The sequence below is a fragment of the Phalacrocorax carbo genome, chromosome 2, assembly GCF_963921805.1.
Source record: "Phalacrocorax carbo chromosome 2, bPhaCar2.1, whole genome shotgun sequence".
In the NCBI taxonomy this organism is placed as follows: Eukaryota; Metazoa; Chordata; class Aves; order Suliformes; family Phalacrocoracidae; genus Phalacrocorax; species Phalacrocorax carbo.
In genome coordinates, this window is record NC_087514.1 from 41,091,836 (window position 1) to 41,103,899 (window position 12,064).

The 12,064-nt window shown below is 51.6% G+C and overlaps 1 protein-coding gene across 6 annotated transcripts in view; it reads right to left on the minus strand.

Moving 5' to 3' along the window:
• Positions 1 to 9,991, minus strand: part of CHD7 (chromodomain helicase DNA binding protein 7) — a 132,230-nt gene extending 122,239 nt beyond the window's left edge. For 3 of the 6 annotated variants that reach the window (XM_064442655.1, XM_064442650.1, XM_064442652.1), the window contains exon 1: positions 9,492 to 9,990. The gene's annotated coding sequence lies outside the window, so the exon portion shown is untranslated. Of the gene's footprint in view, positions 1 to 7,256; positions 7,361 to 9,491 lie in introns of all 6 variants that reach the window. The other 3 variants (XM_064442653.1, XM_064442654.1, XM_064442651.1) reach the window with 2 other exon arrangements.
• Positions 9,992 to 12,064: the final 2,073 nt, after the last annotated feature.

The window sequence follows — 12,064 nt, forward strand, 5'->3', positions numbered from 1 at the left end:
TTCATCTACAGAGGCAAGGCAGAAAGGCAGGCATTCTGGTTTCCTTTCTTTTAGGGGAGGGAGCTGGGAAAGGGGACTGGTGGAGGAAGGAGAAGAATAGATCAAGGAGATTTATCTTTCAAATGACTGCAATGAAAGCAATTCCTTTCACCTGCCATCTTTTTTGTAGCCAAGGTTCTTTTTTAACACCCCAAAATTAAGTGGCAGGGAGGAGCAGAGGTACAAGGGATTAGTTTATTTCCTTGAGAACTAGCTAGTCAAGGACTCAGTCACCTTAACCATAGTATTTCTCTAAATCTAACCACGATAAACGAAAAGCCACACAGAAACACACCCCCTTCCATTTTTCTCCCTTTTTTTTTTCCCCTCAGTGCAACATCTAACACGTTCAACTTCTAAGACTACCTACTACAACAATTACTGCACCTAAGTTAGAAAGCCTGTTTCTGTTCTAGCACTGCCTTTAACAAGCTGATTTTTCCAACAGCCATGCCATTTCTACGAAACAACTCCTTCCTTCTGCATGGCTGCCACGAAGTTCAAATCCTGTTTAAAATACAAAAGTATGTTCACTAAGAGTCACTTCTGTGAGGGAAGACAGCATGGGCTGGGGATTACTGCAGAACCGTAGTAAAGGAGAAATGCAGGTGGAACTGATGCAATTTTTTCGGTAACCTCTGATAAGGGTACAGTGGAATTAAAGAATCACATAACTGCCTTCACTTACTTCTGTATGGGGGGGAGGAACAAAACCAAAATGACAATGTACCTTTGCAGATATCGAGAGAGAAAGAGGGGGGAAGTGAAGCCGAAGCCTGCTTATTCACTTCCCCACTGATCAAAGAACGGTGATTAAACTAAGGAAGAATAAGTCCGGACCCCATTCACAGAGACGAGTGAATGCAAAGCACAGCAGACACCTCATAACGGTACTGATAAATAAACTGGATTACTTAGCAGGTCTCTCCCAGACTTACCTCCTGAGGCAGTCCAGAAACCCCTATTTAACTCACTTTCTGAATGATTCCTTCCTAAATCAAGAGAGATATTAAATTGCTCACTATAAACTCTCACTTTAATTCTTCATGGTTAAAACAACTTGAGGCAATAATTATACTCCTAGGAAGAGTCCCCTCACCAGAGTTTAAAGGAATCTCTGAACTCACATACGCAACGGCTATGATGACACAGGGCCTTCGTTTAAGCCATCCTGACACGACCATAGCACTCTGTGAAACCTGCAAGATCTTCCCAGGAACTAGCAACACAGTCCCAAGTACCTCCCAAACCAAGAACCAGAGATGACGACCTGCCTGCTTTTTGCCTTGCAATAAGCCACCAAATCCAACAAGCAGCTACTCCAGTCCGATAGCAGTGCAAACCAGAGCACATCTTCAAAAAGCCGCAGGATTTGCCTAGATATATGCCAGACAGTTGAGACAAAAAAAAAAATAAATCATATTCTCAGATCTTACTTCAAGCTAATAACCACAGTTACGGCTGTTTAGGTATTTCTGATCCCACATGAACAAACGATGTACATTCCAACATAGAACTAGAAGCAGCAAGTTACCTGGGATGCCAGATTTCTGGACTTCAGATATGCTCTCCTACCCAGGGATAGGTAAGATTTTCAAAACCTTTGTTATACCCTAAACGACTAATTAAGATGCATCCTGGAAATTTACCAGTCTCTCACCTACGTACAATTTTGTCTCAATTGCCCTGATAAGAGCCATTTCTGAACATCTGTTAGCCTCATTGTTACCTTGCTTTCTTCAATCCTCCTTCTATCAAGCATTAGAAACAAAGTCAGTCATATCTCCTTTCTGGTTGTCTTATTTTCAACTCGAAAAAATACTAAACTGCTATTCTCTACAGTCCAGAGTGACGTGCACTTTCCTGTACGACATTTTACTGGGCAACATTTCAGCTTTGGATTTCAATCTCAACAACTACATCGACGAATCCTCTCTGAAGCAAGAAATATTTTCTTAGAGTAAGTTATTATCAACTCAGACTTCCCACTTACGAGCTCACCCAAGCCGTTTAATGCTGAAGACTTCAACTGCACTTCTCCATTCCTCTCATTTAAGGGCTTGTTTCACACTTCTCCTGGAACAGTACTACCCCGGTGCTTTCTCTGATTCAAGACTTTTTCCTCCTTGTTCTGTCCTATCGCTGATCTCTGAACTTCTAAAATTCCAGCATTCAGGTCAGTTTTAGTTAGTTTTCCCCTGAATCCTCTCTCCAAGAATGACTGGTATTCCTTTGCACCTCGAGACTACCCATTCAACAAATCCTGTTTACCCTGTAAATAAATCCACAGGCTTCCTATTTTAAGATCCAGGACAAAAGTGCCTTTATAAAAGTCTTCCTTGGACTTGCTCCAGGTTCTGATCTGCTTCACCATGGGCCACATAGTTCTTGGTCTCCAAACCTTCCCCGTTCCTTTCAAAAACATCACAATCCCCAGCAGGAGCTCCTCCCCACACCCCAAAGCGCTCTGTTTGGAAAGGGACATCCCATGACAGCTATCCCCATTTCACGTGGAGCGTGATGAGACTGGACTCTCCCCACTTGCAACTACTCCACACACAGAGCAGGGGACACTATTACAGCTGTGTTTCTTCACTAGTAAATGATGGGGGAGGCATCATTTTCATGAAAACAAAACTTGAAATGACAAGAGGCCTTTCCTATTCAAAGGGTCACGAAGAACCTTCGCAAAGTTGCCGGCAGGCTGCAGCACCCAAGCGGCCCCCCGCTCCAGCTCTCCGCTGCCCGTCACCCCCTTGCCGGCCAGCACCCAGGGTCTCACGTGAGACTTCATCAGGCTTTGGTGCAGCCAGCAAACTCTTCCCACACCGACAAAAACATCCTCCGTGCTTTGGGTAGAAAGCAGTGTTATTAGGAGTTGAAACGCATGTTTATTTTGCAACATTTCCTAATTATCTGAGGCTGGCAAGAAAATGCAACTCTGCTAAGCAAACAAAGAGCAATATAAATTGGAAAGAAGATTAGAAACCCAATAGGAAAGAAAGGCACAATCTGAAGAGGAAGAAAAATCTATGGGAAAGCGGGGGGCGGGGGGAGGATCAGGAAAGAGAAATAGAAAGAAACAAAACATTTAGATTTCAGAGCAGGACTGGCTTTGCTGCATACAAGGAATCATACTTTGTACATCTGATATACACCTCCGTAAAATGCTTTAAGAAATGACACTTACTTTGTAGCTAGAAGACAAAATAAACTGTGGGGTAGGCCAATTTCTTTAAAAAAAAAAAAAATCACTTAGAAGAAATTTTAAAGCCAGCTACCTGTTGAAGTTCTAGCAGTAAACAGAAAACTCAACTGAACAGCTTAAGAAGTGGCCCAAAGACATCCAAATTAAAGCACTTCCGAAACTATTCAGCACTGGGTTCTCCACACACCGGCTACTCCCAGGCAGGTAAGTCACTGCCACTGTTCTTTACAATTACCAGCCCATATTTAAAGGAAGCCTGAACTGAGTAACCTCTAGGATCACGACCATGTATGTGAAATTTAGTTTTCCTCTCAGAACCATTAGGAAGAAGGCCGACACTTTGGCTGCAATGACTTTTTCCAGACAATTGATCCTCGAAGTTATTTATTCCCCACCATTCCCCCCAAGGCCCTCTCGTCACAGCAATTGTCTATGTCAGAGGAAGGTTGGACACAGCTCCCATGAAAGCCCAGCAAAACCACACCCAAAATAGCTATATAGGTCACTACAAAGCAAAGCGAGCCCTACATCATGCCAGCAAGGGCTTCTGGTTAGTTCCTATATGCCAGTAAGCTTTCCAAGTCGTGTTATGATGCTCTAATAACACGAGAGCTTTTTTGATAATTAGCACTCGTTTACTGAATTTCAACTTTTAAATGAACATGGTTAAATTAAGAAGTATCTTTATGTAAAAAAAAAAAAAAAAAACAAACAACCAAAAACAAACCCAAAACCAGGAGAATGCGTTTAGCATAATGGCAACAAAACAATCAGGATGTTTAGAAACTGTTACGGAGCAGCATCCATGAAACGAGAGAACTCAACAGCACGAAGACCCTTGGTTTTGACTTGGCTTCTTCCAGGCGTGTGTTTACATCTTTGAAAAGTCACAGTGTTGGAAGCTGAGAGCTAATCAGCTTTTGTATACTTAAGAATATCCTTAAGAGCTTTGTTGTCATATTCAGGCGCTTGGAATGTGTCCTTTAGGTCACAGCCTCTTTTTTTATTTTTTGTATCCTGCCTTCCAGCCTCATTTTCCAAGTAAGAATTTTAGTGTGTAACTATGACGCGGTACTTCCACGACCGCTGATCTCAGGTAAGATACGAACCACTAAAAGTTACAGTTTGATTCTGCAGGCGGAAAGAAATCAAGGAGAAAACTCTTCCTTCGGGTTTCAGTATCTTGTCAGAATGCTAATAAAAGCATGGGAAGTTTCTGCATACTGTACCTCACTCCTTCCTCTGAAAAGAGTTCTAAAAATAAATAATACTTGGAGCTTCCCTTTGCCTTTTTATCGCTGCCAAAACACAGACAACATCTGAGACTTTGCTCCATAAAAATCCAGTGGTTTGTATTCGGCAAACAAGCTATTCACAGAAATACAAGGGATGAGAAGCGATGGAGGTAACGTCTGTCTTAATGGTGAAGCTAAATAGAGGCAGTAAATTAACACAATAACTTTTCTGTTGGGAAAGTGAAATCTAAAGCCTCACCTATGCGCAAAAGACTCACTTGTAAAAAAGACAGTTTAATTATTTACTAAAATCTGCAGTTGTCTCATGTATACAGGGAACATAAAAGTAACATAAAAGTATCACCCGTGTTACTTACGGGCGTCAGTTAACCAGCTCGTAAATCTGCACAGTTAGTGATCTGTTCATAGCAGACAAATACAAAAGGGGTTGGAAGTCAGGATTTAAGGGAACTGGGGGAAGGGGGGGTGTCGCGCAGGCACACACGACTTGTCACACAGTTGCCCGTATCCTTGCTAGCCACACAGATTTATTTGAATAACGCCGGGCTCACGAGAGCCAAGACCAACCAGCAGATTCTAAAAGCTTTCCCCTCTGCAAATTAATGTGAAAATAAGACGAATGGGAAATAAGGAACAGAGTTAAGGCACAGGATTTAAGGCAACGCACATGTTTATTTCTAGCCTCTTCCTTTCTGGTTACTTTTTTCCTCCTCCCACCTTAACAACCCTTACGTATCACGCCACACACTAAAAACAAAACAAAAAAAACCCAAAGAGCCAGCCACTATAGGATGCCATTGATACGGCAAACCACAGAGCCTCACCGTGAGATTTCAGCAGCTCTTTGAAAACCTGCGAAGTTCCTATTACTCAGGCCTTCCACCTTTACAGAAAATCACGTCTGGGTTGGGTTTGTTTGTTTGTTGAGGTTTTAAAGCCACGTTGTATTCTTACACTGCCCACTCTCCTCCAGCCGAGGGCCTAGGCCACCTCCTGCCCTGCACGGCTGCAGCGGGGCACAGACCTCGCACGCAGCCGCCCTCCGCGCTGGGGTAGGACGGGCCCCCCGACGCCGAGAGGGTGCCAAGCCCGGACCCGGCAGCACATCACCTGCCCCAGCGTAGCTTGGCCATCGGCTTGTTTTGCCTTTACTTGCGAATAACTCCACTTTACATCTTCTAAAGTCCGAATATTATTTGAGCGTTAACGGGAAACAGCGTGGACATTCATCGAAAGCTTTTCAGTGTGAAACAGCAAAACGACTCACGTGAAAAAAAGCTACGCCCTGGTTAACTGACCCCTCTAGACGGGCTGGGAAGCCTTCACAGCGCTCCTTTGACCTAATTCTTCAGGTTTCCGTATTAACCAAATTCAAAAGAAAATGGTTACAACTCAAATCTCCCGCCACGCTACAGAGTTCTGATTGCAACAGGGAGTATTCCGCTATACCTCGCCTTGACCGGTATTTTTACTGCACTACGTCCTCAGAAATCGTTATTTTCCTAAAAACTGCGTGGTCTTTGCCTATGATCAAAACTTTCCTTAATTACTGACGAGGCAATAAAATTGTTTTGGGTTTCAAATCTGAGCAAGTTTTTTCCACTGTTTAAATAACCCAACCAGGATTTACAAGTAATAACAGAAATATCATTACATTGTTAAATATTTAGTAAGATATTTGGTCAAATATGATTATCTAGTTAGTATCAGCGAATCACTGATTCAGTTCAACTCGCAATCACAGCATTTAATGCTCATCTAAGAGCGTGTTCTACAGCTTCAAAGAAATCTTTATATATTTCTTGTTTTTAAAAAAAAAGCTAAGACGACACTGAAGGTAAGCAGTTTAGGTTAACAGAAAAGCAGGACAGGGGACGTATGAATCTGTGGCATTTTCCAACACTACAGCAGGGGAAATTTTGTTTTGTGAAACTGTTTCAAACTTCAAATGATGTCTCGAGCTAGAAATAATTACTTTTTCCAAGCAGTTGTGGTTTTATCCTAGAGGAAAAACAGCACCCTATCAAAAGGATCTCTGCGAAACCCTGAGCACGTTTACAACCCCAAACAAGAGGAAACAAGCAACGTTCCCGCTTTTAGTAGCTGGAGATGGGAAAATGTAAAGAATGCAATTGTTCTAATCACCTGTTACAAACCTCAGAAACAAATGGTTAATTTCCCCCCCCCCCCCCCCAAGACTACATCTTATTTTAAAAGGCATTACTAGAATTTTTCCGCTGCTGTTCAGAAGGCAGACCTGTTCAAAAGGCAGACCTCTCGGAAGAAGCCCTCTCTGACTACCTCCTCACCGCTAAGTTTGGCAGCAACCCTGCCATCTAGAACGTGTTTTATACAGAGTAGCCTATTTTTTTTCTTTTTTTTTTTTTTTAATAAAAAAAAGAAAGAGCGCTGGAAACTTTCAGGATAGAAACTAGAGAGCTTCGAAGTTCCTCTCTTCACAGTGCCTAGCAATGGAGAGAGTTCTGCAAACGTGCCCCAAGCATCCAGCTACATTTAGCTTTCAGCCTTTTTATTATCATTGTCAATGAATGGGCCCCAGTCAAATTAAAGCTGCCATTTTAGGTTAAAGACTAGAGAGCCTCTGTTGTGCAACAGCGAGACAAAAACACTCCAAGCGACAGATGCAGCACTCTCACTGGCAAACGATGGATTTTAACTTTTATATAAAAAAAATAGCGATAATAATAATTACCGATCATGCTTTTTAATACGAATTATATATTGATACTCACACATTACTGCAAACTAACGGGATTTATAATTGGGATAAATCAGCTACCCATGCTGCTAAGGTCATAGTCATTAAGATTTTTTTGCCGTCGTTAGAATGGACGATCTGTGAGGAAACGAACAGAAACATTTTTTGTTCAACTTGCTCGTTCGCATCTCCGCCAGTCCCATACACCGTGAGAAAAGGAAAGGAGAAAGGAAAAAAAAAAAAAAAACCAGAAAGAAAAGGGCAAACACGTTCTCCCGAAAGCCATCTTCTAGGACAAACACAGCTCGCGATCTGCTTTGATGAAAGTAAAATCGAGACGCACATCGACACAGAAACAAACTTATCGCATCGAGGTTATTCTGATATTCCCCGAGCAAAAAAAAAAAAACCACGAAAGACCCAGCGGCGGGGAGGGAGGGGGGCGGGTGGTGGAGGGTGTTGGGGGGGGGGGGAAAAGCTTCTCGCACATGAAAAAAAAAAAAATAATCGCCCTTTTCTGCAGCGGGAGGCCGGCTCAGCCCCTTCCCAAACGAAAACAAAGGCAGAAAGTGGGTAAGTGCGGGAGAGTTGCGCGGCGCGGCGGGCGGCCCCGGCGGCGGGAGGGAACTCCCGGGCATCGCTACTTTCCTTTTGTCCATTGTCTGTTTAAAAAACAACTAGTTTCAGCCCGGGCGTGAGCGGGGTGTGGGAGCCAGCCGAGGAAAGCGGCTCCATTTCCAGCCCGTGCCCCGCAGCCGCCCCCTTCCCGGGCACCCCCCGGCTCCCCCGGCACCCACCCGCGACGGCCGGCCCGGGGGGGCGCGGGGCCCGCCGGCGGGGGCTCCCCGCGGCGTGGGAGCGCGTCCCCTGATGTAACGCTACCGGGATAAATGAATGCAATGTAATGATGGCTGCTCATTGCCTGCAGCGCCTTCTCCCTGAGACTCACTAACAACCCTGCCCCCCTCCCCCCGCCACCGCACACACACACACACACACCGCGCACACGCACTCACACGCGCTGCCCGCTCCCCGCACGCAGCGGCCGCCGCCGGCCCCGCTCCGTGGGTCCGTCCCCCCCCCGTGTTTCCCCCACCCCACCACCCCCCCGTGCCGTGACCGCTTGGCCTCAAACCACCTTTTTCCGCTCACCCTCAAAATGGCCCGGAACCGGGCGGGGGGGGGGGGGGGGGGGGGAGCGGTGGGAGCGCCCCGACCCCATGTGCGCGGCGGCGGCGGCGGGGCCGGCCAGCCGCCCCCCGCCCCCCCCCCCCCCAACCCCCCGGCCCGCCGCCGGCGGAGCGCGGTGCCCGGCGGGGTGAAGCCCCGTATTATGCAGCGTCCGCCGGCACTGCTCCGGCTGCCTTAGATAGCGTCCTCCCTTCCCGTCCGTCCGTCCGTCCGTCCCCCCCCGCGCTCCCCTTTCTTCCCCGGCCGCCCGCTGCCCCCTCCCGCCGCCGGGGCAGGACGATCCCCCCGCCGCGCGCACCGGCGGCCGGAGCGGCACCTCGTGCTCCCGCCTCCCTCCTCCTCCTCCTCCTCCTCCTCCTCCCTCCCCGCCCGCCTTCCTGCCGCCCGCCGCCACCCACCGCCCGGCCTCCGCTGGGGGTGCCCCCGCCGCGGCCCGGCCCCGGCCCCGGCGACCCATGTGCCGGCAGCGCGGCGGCGGGCGGGGCGGTGCCGGGCCGGGCCGGGCCGGGCCGTGCGCGGCGGGGAAGCGCCCTCACTTTGTTAGCGCTTGTTGTGCCGCCGCCGCCGGGAGCCGTCAGCGTGGTCAGCGGGGGAAGCGCTCACCGCGGCCATCCCGGCCGGCGCTGGGCCCCGCCGCCCCCCCGCAGTTTCGCTCAACTTTTCCCGGATTTTTAGTCACCCTCCAAACTTGCGGCGAGGAGCGGGGGGGGGGGGGGGGGGATGGGGGAGGCGGGGAGGGGAAGAAGGGAAGGGGAAGGGGCGCCGCCGCTCCGGCTCCCCGGTGCCCTCCCCTCCCCCGAGGCGAGGCCGGCCGGCCGCAGCACAACAAAAAGCCATTTACACCCGGGGAAGTGCCCCGCTGAGACACCTCCCCCCCCCCGCCCCGCCTCGCCCAGAGCCGCGGCGGGGCGCAGCATCATCCCCCACCCCCCCCGGACCGGCACGGAGCACCCCCGCGCCGCGCCGCTCGGCTGGGGACGGAGACCTGCCGCGAGTCCCCGGCTCCATGGCCGGCGCCCGCCCTCCCTCCCTCCCTCCCTCCCTCCCGCCGCGCTGAGCGAGGTGCGGGGTCACTCACCGGGCCGGTGCGTGGCCGTCGGGGCCGTCGGGGACCGGTGTCCCCCGCTCGCTCCCTCGCTGCCCTCCGCCGAGGGGCCGGGGAGGAGGAGGGGACACGCTCCGGAGTTGGTGCCGCCGGCCGAGGGGGGGGGGAGGGGGGGGCGAGGCAGGGTGCGGGTCTCCACGCACGCACACGCACACACACACACACGCACGGAGTTGCTCGCTCGTACCGGGGCTGGGCTAAGAGGGGAGGAGGGGGATCCCTGACCGGGGCGGGCGGGCGAAGGAGGGGTGGAAGGGAGGGGAGGGAGAGGAAGGGTCAGCGCGGGTCTCGGGTAGTTTCGGGGTCTCCGCCGGGTCCCGGCTCCGCTTCGCTCCTTTGTGTAATTTCACTCGATTCAAGTTTAATCCGATAGTTCCCGAGCGAGCGAGGGAGCGAGCGCGCCCGCCGGAGCCGAGCCGAGCGCGACACCAGCCAGCCAGGCGGCTGCCGCCCCCTCCCTGCCTGCGCCGCCCGCCCCCGCCGCCTCCCTCCCTCCGCCGCCACAAGGCGCGCCCCCGACACCGCCCCCTCCCCGGGGGCGAGCGCCGCCGCGCGCCCCGCCCCCCCGCGACGTCACCGCCCCGCCCGGCATAATTTATGCAACGGGGGGGGGAAGGAAAAAAAAAAATAAATAAAAGAAAGGGGGGGAGAAAAACCACGCGAAAGCCCGGGGCGGGGGTCACTGACCTGACCGCCCCCCCCCCGCCCCGTGGGGCCGGGGCTCCGCCACCGGGCGAGGAAGCGGTGCCGCGGGTCGGGGGGCGGGGGTCGAGGCGCGGCGTCCTCCGTGCGCCTCCCCCGCCGCCCCGCCCCGTCTGCCGGTGACCGGGGCGGGGGTGGGTGGGTGAGCGCGGGGGGCGGCCCCGCACCGCGGGGTCAGCGGCGGGACCGATCGGCCTCCCCGGCCCCGTCCCGTCGCGGGGAACTCCCGGCAAAGCCCCGGGTGGGGGGTGCGGGGGTGTCTCCGGGTCAATCCCGCGCCTCAAACTTCCCAAAGGCGGCGGCGAAGTGAAAGCGAGAGGCGCCCCGGGAGGCTGCGCGGCACCCCGCGGCCTGTCCCGGCACCGCCGCGTCTCCCCGGCCGCCGCCGGGGCCGGGCGGGGCAAGGCAGGGGGGGGATGGCCCCCGTCCGCGGTTGCGGGTGGACTTTGTCCCGAGCGGGTCGGGTTTTCAAAGGGAAGCGGCCATTAGGGGCTGCCCGCCGCGGCAGCGCCTCCCTCTCGCCGGGGCCGGGGCCGGGCCGGTCTCGGCCGCTGCTGCCACCGTGTTTCTAAGTTGAACGTTCAGATTCGTGATACAAAGCGAAACAAACTCATTTCGTTAAGTAAATTATACGAATCCCACCAAAAAAGTGATTACCAGTAGCACGCTTAACAGTCTTGCCTGCCTCGCTCTGAAAACTAAATAAGCGTCTTAAAAACTATAAAGGGATTAAAACGTAAACCCGGTGTAAAGACGCTCTGTGTTACAGGAATTTTCAGCGAGTCATTTGACAAGATAACTTTTTACCGTCGTCGGTTGTAGCAGATTGGAGAAGGAAAAACAACGTCATGTGCTGCAGAGCAGGGGCACCCCCCCTCCTGCCGCTCCTTTTCGGGGACGTTCGCTGCACCCACCCTCATACCTCTTCTGTGGGAAGGAGAGAAGCCGTTTTCCGAGGATCTCGTACAGTTTTTCCCCTACGCTCTCTTACTACGCAGTTAGCGAGGCGGGAGCTGGGCCCCGACACGCGGATGTCAAAAGCTCCCCTCGCTCCTCGGGTCGTTGGCTCCGTGGGTCCAGGCGTCCCCGTTGGTGCTGCGGCCCTGAGGGCCGCTACGGACGCAACAACGGTTCGGGCTTCTCTGGAGGAAGCCTGAAACCGTTCCACATCATGTCATTCACGTCTGGCCTACTCGACCTCTCTTGGGTTTAGGGGGAAAGCACCTTTTTGGGAGAAGGGACAGTCTGCGGATGGAGAGGCGTCACCGCCTCCCGCGCAGCTGGGCCCGCGCAGTCGCGCAGAGAGGGGCCAGCCGCCGGGGAGTGACGCCGTCCCTTGCTTTCAACTGAAAAACGTGTTGAAAAGCTGATAGCACGTGATGGTGCGGTATAATACGTTCCCTGTTCTTCACCGTGGTCTTCCATAAAGTTAAAAATAGCAAGTGGAAATAGCATTTAAAAAAAAAAAAAACAAACCCAAAACAAAAAACCCACACAACTGAAGCAGCACATGCCCCGAGCATCCCTTCACCAATTTTGCTCGGTTTAGGATTGTTCTATTTTTAGCATTTCTCTGTGAAAAAAAAAAAAAAAGAAAAAGAAAACCAACGACTACACCGAGGTATCCTCCCAAGTTACTAAATGTAATCGGTTTCAGTTTTCTCTTGCAGTCTGTTGACAGACCAGAGAGTAAACAGCCTAGAAATACCCACAAGTCTGTTTTCTGCATCTATCATTTAACTGCGCCCCTGGTCTGAGCCGAGCACCCTGGCGCAGCGTAAACTCGCCTGGAACTCCCCTTGCTTTCAAAGATTTAAGTTCTCCAAGATTTAGGGGCAGGAGAA